The sequence below is a fragment of the Rattus norvegicus genome, chromosome Y, assembly GCF_036323735.1.
Source record: "Rattus norvegicus strain BN/NHsdMcwi chromosome Y, GRCr8, whole genome shotgun sequence".
In the NCBI taxonomy this organism is placed as follows: Eukaryota; Metazoa; Chordata; class Mammalia; order Rodentia; family Muridae; genus Rattus; species Rattus norvegicus.
In genome coordinates this window covers 4,072,397-4,089,996 of record NC_086040.1, presented here as the reverse complement: position 1 = coordinate 4,089,996, position 17,600 = coordinate 4,072,397, and the positions used below count along the sequence as shown (strand labels likewise).

The 17,600-nt window shown below is 38.2% G+C and overlaps 1 pseudogene; it reads left to right on the top strand.

The window, feature by feature from the left end:
- The first annotated feature begins 13,024 nt into the window (after positions 1-13,024).
- Positions 13,025-17,020, top strand: Tmem106b-ps1 (transmembrane protein 106B, pseudogene 1; annotated as a pseudogene).
- The last annotated feature ends 580 nt before the right edge of the window (positions 17,021-17,600 follow it).

The window sequence follows — 17,600 nt, the reverse complement described above, 5'->3', positions numbered from 1 at the left end:
ACTCAAATTAATAAAGACAAAAAAAAGAAAAAAAAAGAAAAAAGAAAAGAACCAGACAGTGCATACTTTGTGCATGGTGCTGCTATAGGATTTAAATTCCAGCTTCCCATTCAGCTTTTGGGATTACCAACCACATTGCCTTGTCTTATTTGCTTCATCTGTCCTGGTAAAGCTTTTTCAATAGTTTCATTTTCTAGAAATTTGGGACTTCATCCTAGACACAGGGGCCTTCTGTATGCTAAGCACTCATCATATTTTGACAAGGACTTCAGCCCTAGTGGTTTCTTATAAGTTATCCTTTTAATTTTATTTCTTGAAAAATTCTGCCCTATAAGTGGGGAAGGATTTCAGAGCTCACCTCTCTTACTACGTTTCTTCTTGTATCTACTTCTAAAATATCCTTTATTTCACACACACACACACACACACACACACACACATACACACACACAAACACACACAGAGTTATTTTATTGCACTCAGTGAAAACATTTAAACTTAAAAAAAAAACTTTACTTATTTCATGTATGTGGGTACACTGTCACTGCCTAAAGACACACCAGAAAAGGTCTTGGATTCCCATTACAGATGGGAACCACCATGTACATTCTGTGAACGGAACTCAAGACCTCTATAAGAAATGTCAGTGCTTTTAACCACTGAGCAATCTCTCCTGTCCCACTTAAATTTTATAAACGCTGTTTGACAGTACATGAGTTTAATATCCTTAAGTAAGTTTCCTTCCTGTCATCTCTCTCCCATTCCATTTAAACCACCTCCATCTCCTTCTTCACCCTCCTCCTCCTTTTTCACTTCCTCTTCTGTCTCCTCTTCCTTTTCTTCTTCTTCTCCTGCTCCTTACCACTGCCCCTTCTACTCTCATATCTTTTTTTCCTTGTTTTGATTATAACACACTGAGTTTAATTAAGGTTTTTGGCCTGAGAGTGGATGGAGCTTTATTTATGAGAGAGTGAGCAACTTCCCAATGGCTAGACCACTAATCAAAAATGACTTCCCCTCACCCCTGTAACTGTTAACTAACAGGAACAAAACCCCCTGTCAAAGTCTCCAGACGTTGCCTAGTATACCCTGAGGGCAATCCTGTACTGAGTTGACAACCACTGCACTGTGAATAGTCCTGAATCCTCATTGGGGCCTTGGGGCTTAGACATGTACCTTCATCACAGTTTCTTATATCCAAGGGTCTCTTCACACATAACAGATGTAGGGATATCTCTCCCACCATCTCCAAGGATATCTTCTAACCTGACCATTCTCTCATTTGGGTACTGCTGCTCATGCAGAAACCCTTTTGGGACAGAATTCACTATAATTCCACTACTCTGGACCCCAACTCCAAGGACAGCCTCTGTGCAGTACTGGGCTGGGGTGGGCCATGGTGGTGGAGACTTCACTATTATTGAACTATCCCTTTCCCACCAAGGGCAGCCTTGTCTCCCCCCACCCTTCAATAATAGTAGCCTGTGTGCAGTACTGACTTCTGATTGGCCATGCAGCTTTCTGGAGGATTTTCACATACCCACATCATAATTCAACTCCTTTACCCTCACCAAAATGCCTCTTCCGTAGTCCATGAAACTCTAGCTCAGAAATCCACTTGGTTAAACCTCCTGCTCACAGATCTCAGTTTCTGGATTCTCTTTTCTGAAGAGCAGGGAATCGAACCAAGAAGTGATTTCCTTATTTGCAAACCTGTGCAGCCATTTTGTGCTGACTGCCCATCCCCTACTAGGAGGGGACCTGGGAAAATTCATACTGTGATGCCCACGCATGCCTGCCTCCCATTTAGGGAGGAGAGTAGACCGCACTGAATGCACAATCTGCCAATTTCCATCATATAAATATTGCCTTCTTTGCACATTTAAGCTGCCGATGGTTTAACTCTCAGTTTACACCATCACTGTGTATTTCACAACTGTTATCCAGAACCAGCAATGAACAAGCAACAGCATGCCTCTACTGCAGCTTTGTCATTGTTATATGCTCAGCCAGGAGAGACTCTTACAGTTAGTTTTTCAATGCCAGCCTGTTTTGAGATCCTCTTGTCATTTTTGTTACATTTTTCATTGTCTCACTGTTTCCCATGGGCTTCCCTTCCTTGTCTGATCCTGGAGATATGCTCAGTGCTCTGGAATCTGTTTCAATGAAGTATACTGAATCTCAGGACTCACTTCTGTTTCGCTGAAATGTTAAACGGAGCCATCTTCCCTTCCTGCTTGCCTGTGTGCAAAGCATGTTTTGCCTTGGGTTCCTACTGCCCTGTATTGAAATTCCATCATCTTGACCATAAGTACTCTTGTTTCTATATTTAGAGTCTGCCAAATATTTTTTTATTTTTAAATTTCTCTGTGGAGTACTGGAGAGATTGGTCAGTAGCTAAGACCTTTGGCTGCTCTTACAAAGGACTCAGTTTAGATTCACAGCACACACATAATGGCTCATAATCATTTGTAACTCTAGTCCCAGGAAAGATGACTCTTCTATTAAAATGCTTACCAATTAAACAGGAGGACCACAGTTCAAGTCTCTATACTTATATAAATACTGAGCTAACATTGTGTGCATTTCACTTGTGTGCACTTTACTGTTCTTGAAAAGTTAGAAATGGCATATCTAGGGCAAGTTGGCTCAGTATACTGGTCCTGTTTTTGATCTCCAGGTTTAAATTACACACTTTGGCTCAGAGAATACACTGGAAGACAAAATGAAATTGATTTTTGAAATGAACCCTAGGCCTCTCTATGCACACACAAATATGTGACCCAGAACATTCACATGAACATGCATGTACAACATACACATACATATGACAACATTACTAACAAAAACAACAACAAAGAAATGGCCAAAAATATGTCAAACCTAGATAGATGGCTCAACAACTATGCTGCTTACCTCATGAGAGAAGAATGGCATTTAGAATCCCATTACCCACACAAAACTATGGGGACACAGCAGCCCTCCAAAAACAAAATCATTTCCAGATAGGCACTTTCAGGAGCAAACTGGCTAACCAGATTGAATTGGTCAGCTGCAGATTCATGAGGAAAGTGGCAATGGATGGACTGAAAAACTCAGTGTCAACTTTCTGCCTGGAAACATATGTGCAAACATTAGGATGCACATGCGTACACACATGCTCACACACATAGTGATATGCAAGACTATACAAATATTTTCTTTTACTCTCAGTTCTGAGGAGCTTTGGGCTATGTGAGTATACTGTCAGAGTCTGCAGACACACCAGAATATGCAAGAGACGGCAGATGGTCTGCTATAAGTAGCAGAAGCAATGGACTGTCTCTTGCATACTCTTTAGTTATTGGTAAGGTTTAGTTTGAATATTTTAGCTATTTATTATTTGAATATGTTTGAAAACATTTTATTATAATAAACTAAATGAAAATCTAATGAGAAGATTTCTCTAACCTAAAGACAGAAATTCCCATAAACATACAAGAAGCCAGCAGTAAGGTAATATAAAAGAGATCAGGACTCACAGAGCAGCAGGCCAGCGGTATGAACTCTGATTGACCGTACACATTCTATACTTTAAAAGTAACTCTGTTCTTTCTTTAAATCACATGTGTCCTTGCGAATGAACTCAAGTTTGGAGAGTTATAGGCAAGTTCTTGTACTGGCTGAGATAATTCACACTCTAATTATGTCAGTCATTAAGCAAAAGAAGATTTGTTGACGCAATTGTCATAGAAGGAATGGGTAAAAAGCTAGGTTCCTGCTGGAGAAGGAGCTGAGAGTTCTACTTCTTCATCTGGCCCTTACTTCAAATAGATTGGACCACAAGGGAAGTTCCTTCCATTGCATAATAGTCCATCTTCATCCCCCATCTCGCCACCAACATCTTCCAGATCCCTCGGCTCCCATAATTGCACAGCAAGTGGAGACAAAGAGGCTCCAAGAGGAGGCTAGCAAGAAATTTTGATGCATGTAGCATGCAGGACTAATCGTCCATTGTATAAATGTACCAAATTTTAAATCCATTCATCCGTTGAGAGACAGATATTGAATATTTCCTATCTCTGACTATTAGGAACAAGTTTTGCTTAAATGGAGCCTATGTTGTAAAAATGAAGCATTGTGATCACTTGGCTGACCAGCATGTTTCAATCCCATATTGAGGCTCCATATGAAGGAGGAGGAAAAGGAGGATGAGGAAGAGGAGGAGTAGGAGTAGGTGGAGGAGGAGTTGGAGGTGATTTAAATGGGGTGAAAAAGAGGTGATGGGGGATGAAACTTACTCAAGGACATTATAACCATGTACAGTCTAACAGCTTTTATATGAGGTTGGAGAGATGGCTCAATGGTTAAAATCACTGAATATTCTTCTAGAGATCCTAAGTTCCATTCACAGCAACCATAACTATCTGTAATAAGGATCTCATACCCCCTTTTCATGTGTCTGAATGCAGTGAGAGTATACCCATATACATGAAATAAACATTTTTTTAAATTTAAATATCTTCACTGAGTGCAATAAAGTAACTGTGTGCATGTGTGTGTGTGTGTGTGTGTGTGTGTGTGTGTGTGTGTGTAATTAAGATATGGTGTTTTGGAAGTAGATACAAGGAGGCAAGTAGTAAGAGAGGGGTGCTTGGACTCCCTCCCCACATATAGGTCAGGTCCATGGTGCCATCATGGTGGCAACCATCCATTTTGATGCTGTACTGCTTGATCAAAGAAAGCAAAGTTTTCTCTGGGCCCTGATATGGGAAAACACGAAGATTCTCATGAACCAGCTGTGGCAGCTGCTGACTGAACCTGTGAAACCACAGTAAAATGTTAATTAACCTAGTTACTCAAGAAAATGTGCACTGGGGGTGAAAACTACATTTTACCAGGGATATCTATTTGTCAGCCATGGTAGTGTATGTTTCATTTGGATGAACCAAAACACTGGAAGATTTAGCCAATAAGCGTAGAGCCTAATGGGAAATATGTTTGTGTTACATCATTTGCTTTGCAGGCACTCAGAGCTTGACAGCACACCTGAAAGCTAGAAGAAAAAGAAATAAATGAACCCAAGAGGAGTAGAAGACATCAATTTTGATAATCAGAGACTTTTAAATATTGCTTTTGTTGAAATGACTGAAGGAATACACCGTGTGTAAGGTACAATGTGTGCTTAGAGCTTTAGTAAGGTTTCTTCTATGTTTGTAGATGGCCTTGTATTTGGAGCATAGATATTCAGGATTGAGCATTCATCTTGCAATGAAGGAGATGTAGGGCCATCACATTGTGGCCATCTGTGCTCAAGGGCGTTTATTAATTCTTTCCTGATCTGCCTGATTACATTAAATCACTGTCCCTAGTGATTAGTAAAGAAGACACTCCATCTGCTGTATGCACACCCCTGCATGTCTGGATTTCCCACACCCTGGAGTGATCATAGTAGGCAATTCTATGTCCTTGTCATCAACCATGGAACCAGATCATTGTAGAAAATTGTCAACACTAAGAGACACAGGTCAACAGAATCGGTTTTCCAAGGAACCCATTTGCTAATGGTGGAACCTTACACATAGAAGCATGGTGCAAAACCCAGGAAATGCAACCCATGCACCTCAGAGAGTGGTAGGAAGACGATGAAATAGGGAAAATAAGCCACAGAATATCTCAAGCAAGTACAGAAATCAGGTAGTAAGTCCACAAAGGCATAACCTCAGGCATTGTGAGACTCAAGGGCCAAAAACAGGTGGCTGGAGAATCCATTGGTTTTGTTTTTTTGCAGCACACTCCATATTTGTCAGCAAACAAGGTCGTCTTCTGCTACACATGCAGAATTTACTTGCCACATACTGTCATCTGATTTTCTTGTTTTGAAGGTTCAAGGTCTGAGCCGATAAAAAGAAACACATCTAGTTAATATTTCTTACATATGCTATAACCTTTTCATGTGATGTACACTTGAACATGTATTCGTGATCTTCCTACTACCTCTTTCTCCAAGGTGAGAGAGAACCCAGTTCATCTTTAACTGTTTCTTAGTTTCACTCTTCAAAGTATTGATATAAAATTTCCCTTTGTATTAGGATAACCAAAAATTCTTTTTGCATTATAGTAAAGCATTTAAGAAACACCCTGTATAAGGCACCATTGTAAGTGTGTGTGTGAGCCCTATAATAATGTGCACTAAGGGAATAATTATGTGCTGCCTTTCATTTCAACATATCATTGGTATGTATCCTGTTAAATTATATCTATCGGTCATCTAGCTCTATATCCTTGAATAGGGTAGGCAGATAAGGGAAGGAGGACCAGTGTGTGTTTGTGTTTATGTGTGTGTGTGTGTCTGTGTGTGTGTCTGTGTGTGTACCTGTGTGTAGGGCGCCATCCTGTCGTGAACAACGGTACTGTGCATGTGCAGGCTTTGCACCTGGCATCAGTTGGCTGGTAATATGCTAATGAGGGAGCAGCACCATGCTAATGAGGTAATTCATGCTCTGCCAATCCCTGAAGGACAATTAACATAGCCTCAGCTGCTGTCTATGTAAGGCGAGCACTCTTGCCGCTTGAGATCCCCCTGTCCCTGTTCAAGAGAGCTGTACAGTAAAGGCTTGTTCGCAGAAGAATCCTGTTTCCAAGCGTCGTTCTTGCTGGCGAGACATTGGGCGAGCGACATCTGTGTCCTTTATATTTGTGAGCATAGCTGCCTTCATATAACAGGAAGAGCTGGCATTATTAACAAGGAGCGGCCATTCCCTATCAAGTCCAAACCTTTTCTGGTGTGGTTTAGACCCAAGGTGAGCACAAGAGCACTGAAAGTATGAGTATTCGCCATTGGGAACAACTTGGATCTAATGTGTGCAAATCCATGAAGTTGGAATATGAAAGTGAGCAGAGCAAGTGAGCAACACAAAAAACAATAAAGAAGGACAAACAAATTGCCCCAAAAGAACACAGCAGTTGGCCAAAATCAATAACCTACATCCAGCAGAAAAAAAAAAAAAAAAGAAAGGTGATTCCCAAATCCATAGATTGTATTCCAAGAACATTTTCCTCGGAGATACGAAATTGTGCAGTCCTCTGAAACACTGGTCATTGCAAAGTTGTAACATGTGTGATGATGTCAAGTGATACATATAATTTCTTTTACTATACTCTTTGTTTCATACATAGAAAGGAATCATATATGAAGATAGGAGTTTCTGTGGGAGGCTTGTGACAACTGAACATTTTCCCTTGCTGGCATGTCTTATTTTTATCTTAATAAACTTACCTTTGAATAAATAAAAAATAATGACAATTTCACATATCCTCACAATATCCCATATAACCAGATAATTAAAGTAGACATCAGTGAGCAAAGTTCAACGGGCACTGTTCTTTGCTGCTCTGTGGTGTCATCAGCTATTGCTTCTTCAGTATATACTTTCCTGAATTCCTAGATCCAGACTTCTTATGGAGGCAACATGTAGGTTCTTTACTGCTGAGCCAACTCTCAGATGCTATCTGGTCTTGTTGTAACTCACAGCACACCTGAACTGGAATTACTGTTTCTCCATGATTATTAATTTGTTCCAATCCTATTTTTCTTCCTAGTGCAACTGATGAAAGCTTATTCTATTCCTTATTAGGCACTCTTTACTTACTATCCTGTGAGAAGGAAACACACATTCTTCTTACTTCATTATATCTTTCTGAAAAGGTTATCTATCTTCAGGCAGAAAAATACCCAGTAGAAAGACATGCCTTAACACTGCTACTACTTCCTTTTGCTGTGCTGATCTGCTTTTTACTTCCTCGATTATCAAAATACCAATTATTTTGTTGGAGATTTTTGCTGGATATACTAGATTGGGCTGGCATTTGTGTTCTCCTGGGGCCTTATGATACCTGTTCATAGTCTCTAATGAGAACTATGAGCAAGCCTGTATGCATGATTCATGTGAAAGAGAGAGGGACAAAGAAAACCTTCTAACTTGAATTACCTAATTATCCTAAGCAGTTTGTAATAAAAACTATTAAAAGGAAAAGATAAAGAAGGAATGGGATAGAGAAATAAGATATCTATTATTACAGTGTCATCTATAATAAGATAGATTAAATTACTATACTCTCGCATTTATTGTATTATGGTTTTTACTGCCTCTTGTAGGGGCAGTCCTGAGGACAAATCTGATGTATTTTAACTTTGTTATACAGTAACTGGAGCAACAACTGGAAATAAGGTATTTATTATCGAAAATATACAAATAGTTCTATGAGATGTTGTGTTTGTTTTATTTTGCAGTCTTGGTAAGTTTTATTTTTATTTTATTAATTACTTACAGTGATAGGATAGGCACTTAATGGACCAGTGTACACTGAGGAATTTTATTTCCTCTGATGGTTCATTCACCTTATCCTTATTGATGTTCAATCATTTGTTTGTTAAGTGTGCTAATAAATCAGCTACTGTTTTCTGTTTCTCTTTGATATTTATGAGGAAGAAATCATATACATAAAAAGATGATGATTTTCTGTGGTCTTTGAAGTGAGTTTAATTCTCATCTTAATGCATAAAGTGATATGATTGGATTGTTCTTATATCCTTGTGATACCCTGGTTATTTGTTATTGTTTTCCTTCCCATGAAAATGTATTTATTTCCCAGAATTAAGTTGTAAAGGAATTCTAAGCAATAAGTCTGTTAAATCTACAGTGATAGCCTCTTGTCTTATTTTTAGGAATATGTTTTCTACAACTGGTAATTTTCCTTGCATTTATTCTGTAAGTTTATTTATATTTCAATAGTGTACTGTAAATCTCCATTTGACATGTTTTTTCTTAACTGCTCAAATGGGCTATTATCATTGAAGCTCTGTTCTATAATGTTTCCTTTCAGTAAATTCTCTATGGTATCATTTATTTCCTCCATCCCACATTTATGGGGTTGGCCCGGGAGTGGCTCACCATTCATGCTGTGTCAAGAAACTTACCTGAGCATACCAGGTGCCATGACCACCATTTGTGCTTGCCAGATCAGGAGGAAAGCAGCAGAAGGTAAGGCGGCTGCATGCCTCAGAGCTGCACCAGACCGCATCCCTTGCTCCCTCAGTCAGGGTACAAGCCTCTCCCCTCCATAATAGCTCCGACATGCTGCTCTATAGTGCACCCTGCACATTTCTTTATGTGATTAGGAACACAGGATGAGGTTAAGGACCTATGCTGGGTGCATGGGTGCATTTCCTTTCTCTGGTGTTTGGGGTGGCAATGCTTTGGTGGCATATATCTGAGGCCAAAGGAACCTTCTGTGAGATCTAACCTGACACTGAATTTTTATTATGATAGTCTTTTTTTGTTAGAAAGCTCAACCACATAGTCCAACAAATTCTATCCCAATGTGGATAAAGTTTTGTCATTTCCAGTGGTTGGAAAATCCACACGTAGGTAGTGATGTTCATCACTTTGTTTGAGGTGGAATGTAGGAACTGTTTAATTTTCTTCTAAGTTCCACAACACAGTTACCTGTCAATATCCAGGTATACCTGACTCAGTATAATGGGGACAGTTTTCCCCCCTACATGACCTCTTTCCCTCTTCCCTCTCTGTCCCTTCTCTCCCCATTTCTCTACCTCCTCTTCAGGTGCTCACAGCTAGCTTCTACACCTCTTCTCCCCACCCCTTACCTTTCTCTGTTCCTACTCCTTCAAGTCCCCTCTACATATCCTAAATAAACTCTATTCCACACTATATCCTTCATATGGCTGATACCTCAATGGAAGAGGTTTCAGCATTGTTTCATAGAGGAACCCCCATTCACCTCATCATAACATGCCTCTAACAAACATATACATGGTCATTTCTTTCCTTTTTAAAGGACCCAACTGGCACTATCAATAGCAATCTTGTAGTCATAAGATCTTATAATAATGAAATAAACTGAAAAGCCATATTCTGTAAATCAATGACACATTTGGAGAACATCAACATATACGATGATGGATTGTTAAATATTGATTATATTCAAATATTTACTATTTTTGTAACCTTGAATACATGTTATTGTAATAAACTAAATGAGAATCTAATCAGTTTGACTCTCTATTTTCTTGCATTACTTTATTATTCTAAGCAGTATGTAATAACAACTATGTAAAGGACTGGGATCAAAACTTGTATTCTTAAATAAGTTTCATAGGAAAGATGCCTAGGAGTAATAAAATAAGTTTAAATTTTCTATCAATTTACTAAGATTTATATCAATGAAAACCTTAAAGTTGTATCAATATGTAAATTCTGTACTAGTGTAAGAAAATATAAAACAATTCTCCATCAAAATGGAAAGATCTCTACCAATGTCAGATTATGACTATAAAATGCTTTGTATAAAAGTAAATTTAATAATCGATCCAATCTATTTAATGTCTTATGATATTATGCTATTTCCAATTTTATTTTTTCAATCCCTTTACCTAAGAAAGAACGATGGAAGACAAAAAGAAAGGCAAACTCTCTAATTTTTTTCCTCCTTGTCAAAACTGTAATTATTTTCAAATTATCCCTTAAAATGTAAGTATATCTATAATTCACTAAATGACCAAAATTCAAGAAATTGGTGATGATGGTCATCTCATGATTTCTTACTGATGACTGAGGTAAAGAATTTCATTTGTGGGGAACATAAGGAAATTGGAAAAATGGTTAAGTCAAAATAAAAATAATAGGTGATGGTTGTTTTAGACTTTTTGAAGTTATTCTGCAAGCAATTGTCTGGAAACAGCATCTATTTGAGTTAGGATCTGGCAAGGAGCTGGAACAGCAGGATCCATGAGGATGAATATCATCAGGACTGCCCTCTTGGTATGCCACTCTGTAATATATAGAAATAACAAACAAGATCCACTTCTGTAAATATATTTGTATGGAATGTGCAAGATAAGTTAAGGATGAATTTTTCCGTCTTTTTAATTTACCGGATTTATTTTAATTTATTTACATTTCAAATGTTATCCACTTTCCTGGTTTCCTCTCCATAAACCACATTAAATCCCCACACTTTTCTTTTGGCAGTTCCCCAACAGAACCACCCACCATTTCCCACCTCCTCACCCTCACATTTCCTTCAATGGGGAGTCCAGCCTTGTAATGACCAAAGGCTTCTTATCCCACTGTTGCTGAGTAAGGCTACCCTCTGCTACATATGCAGCTGGAACCATTTGTCTGTCCATTTGTACTCTTTGGATGGTGGTTTAGTACCTGGGAGCTCCAGTTCGTTGGTACTATTGTTCTGACTGAGTTGCAAACCACTTCAGCTCCTTCAATCCTTTCTCTAACTCCTCCAATGGGAACACCATTCTCAGTTCAATGGTTGGCTGAGAGCATCTGACTCCGTACTTGTCATGCTCTGGCAGAGCCTCTCTACAAAAACACTTGACATTATGAGGTAGCTATAGAGAAAAAGTAGGACAAATTCTTGATTGAAATAGTAGAAAATAAGACAAAAAATTAAACCCAGGTGATTATATTTAACACTTCTTGTCATGCCCCAATCCTAAGAGTAGTTGGAGAGATCAAAACCAACTCAATTGGTATTTTTTGTAGACAATTTGGTCTCATATTGATATGTTGGGCATCAGTACCATCACATCTATAGTTCAGCCTCTATCCACATCATATGAACTTCTCCACCTCTATTTCTCTCCCATCTCATGACCACATATATGTTTCTGGAAGTGCCATCCTCCTCCCTGCAACTCAGGGAAAATGTCTGCCTATATGCTTACACCTTTACTGATTGCTTCCTTTGGAACTGGAGACTAAGACTGGCACCTTCCTGGTTTGCTTTCCTTCCCTTATCCAATTCTTAAGAGACTCTGACACTAAGAGTCATATTATAGACTCACTCCTGAGTTTCAGCTTCTAAACTTCTGTTCACTTCTATCACCTGCAGTTGTTTTACGTTGTGTATTTAAATGATCTATTTTTAAGAAGACTCAGGACAGGAGAGATGCCTCAGTGGTTAAATTAAGTAATACTGTTTTTGTGGAGGATTGACATTCAATTTTCAGTGACAATATCTGGATGTTTCATAGCCACCTATAAAGTCCAATTAAAGGGCATATTACTACTTCATTTTCCACAAGCACTTGAAATCATACATACATGCCCACTCTGAGAAAGACATGCATACTGTTAGAACTAAAAATAGAATATTTTTAAAAATAATTCACTTCAGTTGGCAATAGTGGTCAATGTCTTTAATCCTAGCACTAGGAGGCAGATGCAGGTGGAACTCAGAGTTTAAGGCCAGCCTGGTTTCCAGAGCAAGTTCCAGGACAACCATTGTTATAAAGAGAATCTCTGTCATAAAAAACAAACAAACAAAATATACATAGCAATTTGTTGTTATTTGGAAAGTGTAGGAAACAATGTGTATTCAACATAGTTGAAAATGGTAGTCTCCCTTGTTTGTTTCTTCTTTATAAAATGTGACTATTAATATTCATGCTCACCATGATCGTTATCAACTGGTACCTATCTTTAGGATTTCCAGAGAAGTCTTACTGAAAAAGTAAAGCTCGCAATGATTGTTGGCATAAATTAGGGATATAAACTGAACTGAAAAAAAGAGGAAGATAAAGCCAGATGTATGGCAATATTCATTTCTGTCTCCTCCTTCACTGTGAATTCAGAATATTGGACAGTTTTAAGCTTCTGCCACCATGTTGTTTTCACCAGAATGTACCAAAGTAAACTCTCTTCTTTTTACTTTTTATTATGAATTCTTCCCAAAGAAAACAAATCACAGATACATACATATATAAATTCATATATATGTTCATACATATGATACATACATATATACATATATACACAGATGCTCCCATTCTTTTATTTCCAATTACATTTTTGATTGACAACTGATTACATTCAATTGCTCAATTACTCCTTCTTCAAGCTTATGTTGGGTGATAGAGTTTCCGCTTTCTGACTGAAATAAAATAAAAGTAGGAATTTGAAATATAACAATCCTTTGATAAAAACTGTTGGATACTGTTTTGATGGGACAAACACGTAGGAATGTGGAACTGAAACAGACACATATGAAAATATTCTGTTAATGCAAGTAAGTGAAAGGACACTTGATGAAGGATTCTTTGTTCACAATACAAATGTATTGTTCTGTCCTACATTGTGTAATTAAATTGTATTTGTTGGGACTGTATAGAAAGAAATGCAACAACAAATTTCTCGTGCAGTTTTCTACCACTTCCCTGAACGCAGTCCACTTATTAGAATGATGTCAAATGAAAACACATGCTAGGCAAGACCGGTGCAGAGAAAGGACAAGTGGAAAGCATGTGATATTTGGAGAGAGACTGAGGTTTGTTTGATTATAGAGCTAGATGTGCAGTACTAATAGGTCTTCCATCTTTCCTGCTCTTCAATTCCCTGAGAGTGGCACAGCAGAGAAATTCTGACATTCCGACTGGTCCCTCCTGCTGACACAAGCCAAAGCTGAGCCTGGCTGTGTGTGTTAGGTAGTTACATCACTCTGTTCATGTTTGTCATCCCAACTCTATTGGACTTTTGTATATCACTGGACAGGATCAAGGTGCTGCTTCTTGTTGACCTGTGAGCTGACCTGCCAGATTCCAGGCAACCCAGAAGGGAGTTTCTCCAAAGAACCTTCCTAAAGAGGTTTACTTCCCCTGTATCTTTTTTTTCCCCACAACTTCTGGTAGATTGTGGCCTGTAAAGGCCTTAATCAGTGAGTATTTTTGACATATGCCTGAGACCAGAGTTCAGTCTCAAGAACCAATAGTAGGACCAGGTATCTGTCTCATTTAGAATTCTATTTTCAGGAAATTTAGAATAAAAACATATAAGCACATCCCTCTTCATCACATAACCTGTGGACCTTTACATGAAGGGTTAGGGTCATGATGAAATTGAAGCATCATCATAAAGAGTGTATATCTCAGCTGCAAAATTGTATGAGACCTTAGAATTTTAAAATTGAATTAAAAAAAACATCCAAATGATGGTTTTATGAAATAGTATTGAAATTTCACAAATAATATATTTAATGTAATTTTAGAAAGCCAAAATGGACAAAGAAAGACATATAAACATATAAGAGGAGTTTTTTTTTCTGTCCAAAAAGGGGGTGGGCACTAGTAAGAATTATGATCATAGGAATTTAATAAGTGGAGGATTGAAAAGTTAATAGACTACATATTTGGGAAAGCATTCATAATCGAGGTCTTTTTTACTATATGCACATGCCATCAAACACATCACTTAGGAGAAAAAAAGGGATTCAGACTACAAATGAATAAAAAACTGAAAGATTTAAAAAAAAACATTTTCATTACCAAAGAAGGTGGCTTCGAGAAATAAAGAACTTTGTTTTTGGAAGCACAGATGACATGCAGAAGGCAAAATTAAAGGAGTGTGGTGGTGGAAGCAATTTCTATCAGTCAGAGGACACTCCATCTAACCAAAGCACCAAACTCAGATGTTCTTTTAACATCTAAGCAGCATTAAAGGTAAAATGGAAAGAAGAAGTCATGATGCAAAAAGTTAACAGGAAAAGGAGACAGCTACAACATAAAGAGACATTCCAAAATAGTAATTGCAATTAATCATTTGTAGGGAACTTGACTGCAAGAAAATGCTTTTACAGAGTTATTCTTTTGAAGTATTTAAAGATACAAGCTTTGTCTGCTTGTTTGTCTTTGTCATTCCTAGCAAGCCCACTTAAGGAATTACAGATTCACAGAACCACTGGTATTAGAGCAACAGTGCAATCCAGGAAAAACCTCAGTTTTGCTCCTTCCTCTCCTATTTTAGGTGTTGTGGTAGCCTCCAATTATTGGACAGAAAAATCCAAGTCCATGACGAACACTACATACAACCAGTCCCTCAAGTAGCACAAAAATGTCATCAAAAAACACTAGCCACAAAGATATGAATCTCTTAGGGGAGGTGACCCCAAGATTCTGAGGAACATATATTTTGCCACGAAGCCTGACAAGAAAGGCCTGATGAAGATACAAGTCAACAAAGGAAAGACAGTGAGCGCACGAACAAAGGATATCAAGCCCATCGTGAAGCCTCAGGCCATCAAGTCCAAGGTGCCAAAATACCCAGCCGGAACCTCGACTATCTGGCTTTTATTTCTCAAACCAAATTTCAGAAGAGGTTCCAAAACAACATGGCAAAGTCTCTGCCAGCTAAAGCACAAGGTTCAGACAAAGGCAGAGGCCACAGCACCACCTAAGGCTCAGACTTCAGCTCCTGTCTGGATTCACAAAGGTGCCCATACCACTCTGAAAGACTGGTAGAAAAGCCTTCTGCCAAGGTGAATACTGATGGACTTCAGTGTCATTTGCAGATTTGCACTATTTGCAGATGATCAGTTTGCTGTGCATCTTATACAAATAATCTTGAGATAAGAAAAAAAGTTTTGATTTGCTTTAAGAATGGGAGACAAGAGGGATCAGAATGTAAAGAATGAAGGTAAGAGACACTTTAATTAAGAGATCTAAGTATTAAAAGAGAAGCAGTAACAACTAAAGGGACATCAGAAAATGGCTGAAGAATCAGGGAATAATCTTTCTTTAATGTCTATGAACAAAACTTGTCCAATATAAGATCCCTTCTTTGTTGAACCATCTTGGGAAGTTTCTGTCCATCTCTGAAGTTGGAAATTTGTGAAAGATTAGTGAAAGCCCACTGTTTCAGTCCTCAGGTAGAATGGGAGTTTTGTAGTCAGGAGGAAGTAACATCTATCATTTGAGGAAGGCAGTAAGAATTTTAGGACCACTATCTCAGAGTTTCAGAGTTATGATGCTCATTAACTACACCTGGTCAGATCCTTTCTGGGGTGCAAAGATAATTCCCTTCTAGAGGTCTAAGTCTCCTGTGCCATTGAGGAGGAACAGCTTGTGCATACATGCACACACAGACAGACAAACACACACACACACACACACACACACACACAAACACAGATTTATCTGTTTTCATTTTATCTTAAGCCTTTTTTACCCATACTTAGACTGATGATTCTCTGTGCAAGGAGCAGCTTCATTTTGCTCTGATAATGAATGGAAAGTAGGAACAGGTACTCAGTGACCACGTCCTGCATCTTTCAAGAGCCTGAGAATTCTGGGACTACACAACACTTCATGTCCCGGGCATCTAAGAACCATGTTGTGTTTACAGGATCAAGATATAAAAATTGAGAGCATGTGGAGGAAACAAAGGGGATCTAGAATTCCTTTTAAGGGAGTTATCTACCTTTGTATTCCAATAGAGAAGATTGGTATGATGGGGTCATATCAACAGACACTAGGAGGAATGGATTGGCTGGTAGTGCTTAATGAAGACAGAAAAAGCAAAGACGATTCTCACATTCTGACAAGAAAATCAACTGGTGGCATTGATTTTAGAGAGGTATGAGTGGTTGTGGCCAAGAAAAACAAAGGTGCATGTGAGGGCATCAATATTTTTCTGCCTGCTCCTGTCTGGATTGGCTGTGGTTGTTTGTTTATTTGCTTGTTTGTTTGATTTTCTTTTCCTAGGACCTAGTGATGTGAAGTTCATTGGTGTAAAATCAGCCTTTGCCAGTAAAAAACTCAAAAGAATATTGTATATTTAAAAATCATAAAACACCAAATGTAATAAATAAATATTATTCTGTTGAAAATGAAAACATCATTTCTCAAGATCAGTTTTCAAAAATATTGATTGAGAAAACACACTTAAACAATCTAACGAACATTGGCCCACTTGATTTGAAGCACATTGATAGCAGGGTGCCCACAATTACTGTAGAGGAAATCAGATACATGCATGATTTCTGTATGCTGATCTACAGGAAAATATTCAGCATAGTACTCATAATGGAAGTTACTGTAACAACAGCATACTTGGGAAATTCTGAGCAGATATATCAGGAGAGTTACCAGTATTTCGATGGTAGAAAAAATACAAATTAAAAGTTGACCCAATCTGAGTATGTAAATGTCTTTCAGGCACAACAGTAAACACAAAAGGAGATAGTGATGGATTCAAAAGAACACCAGAGACACCATCAGAACTGTCAGTTAGGAGGTGCTACCTTGATGGACATTTTTAGTTGAGCATGTCTAAAGTTTACACTGGGATGTTGACAGTCCAGCTAGCAGAACTTGGTCTTTGCTCATTTCCTGAACTTCATATTTTCTGTGGTGAGGATTTACTCCTACCAAGAGCTTTTCCTCCATCCTAAGTTATGTGATTGGCTTTCTTGCCACCATTCTTCACAAGGTGAAAAATTAAAACTCACTTTGAATACAATAAATAATTATATAAAAGTCATAAATTTAATCTATATGATATATACATAAAACACAGGAAGTAATTATGTAAAAGTCATAGACTTAATTTATACATATACCAATAATACAGTTCAGTCCTGAAATAAGAATTGAAGGGCTACATGAATTCAGGCTGAATCCTGAAGTATCCCAGCCAAGGTCATGCCACACACTTGCCCCTTGATACTGGGTCCTTTCAGTACTTATTAAGCTTATTATTATGGACATGGGGCCAGGAGAGCCAGCAAACAATAGAAGGAAGCAATCT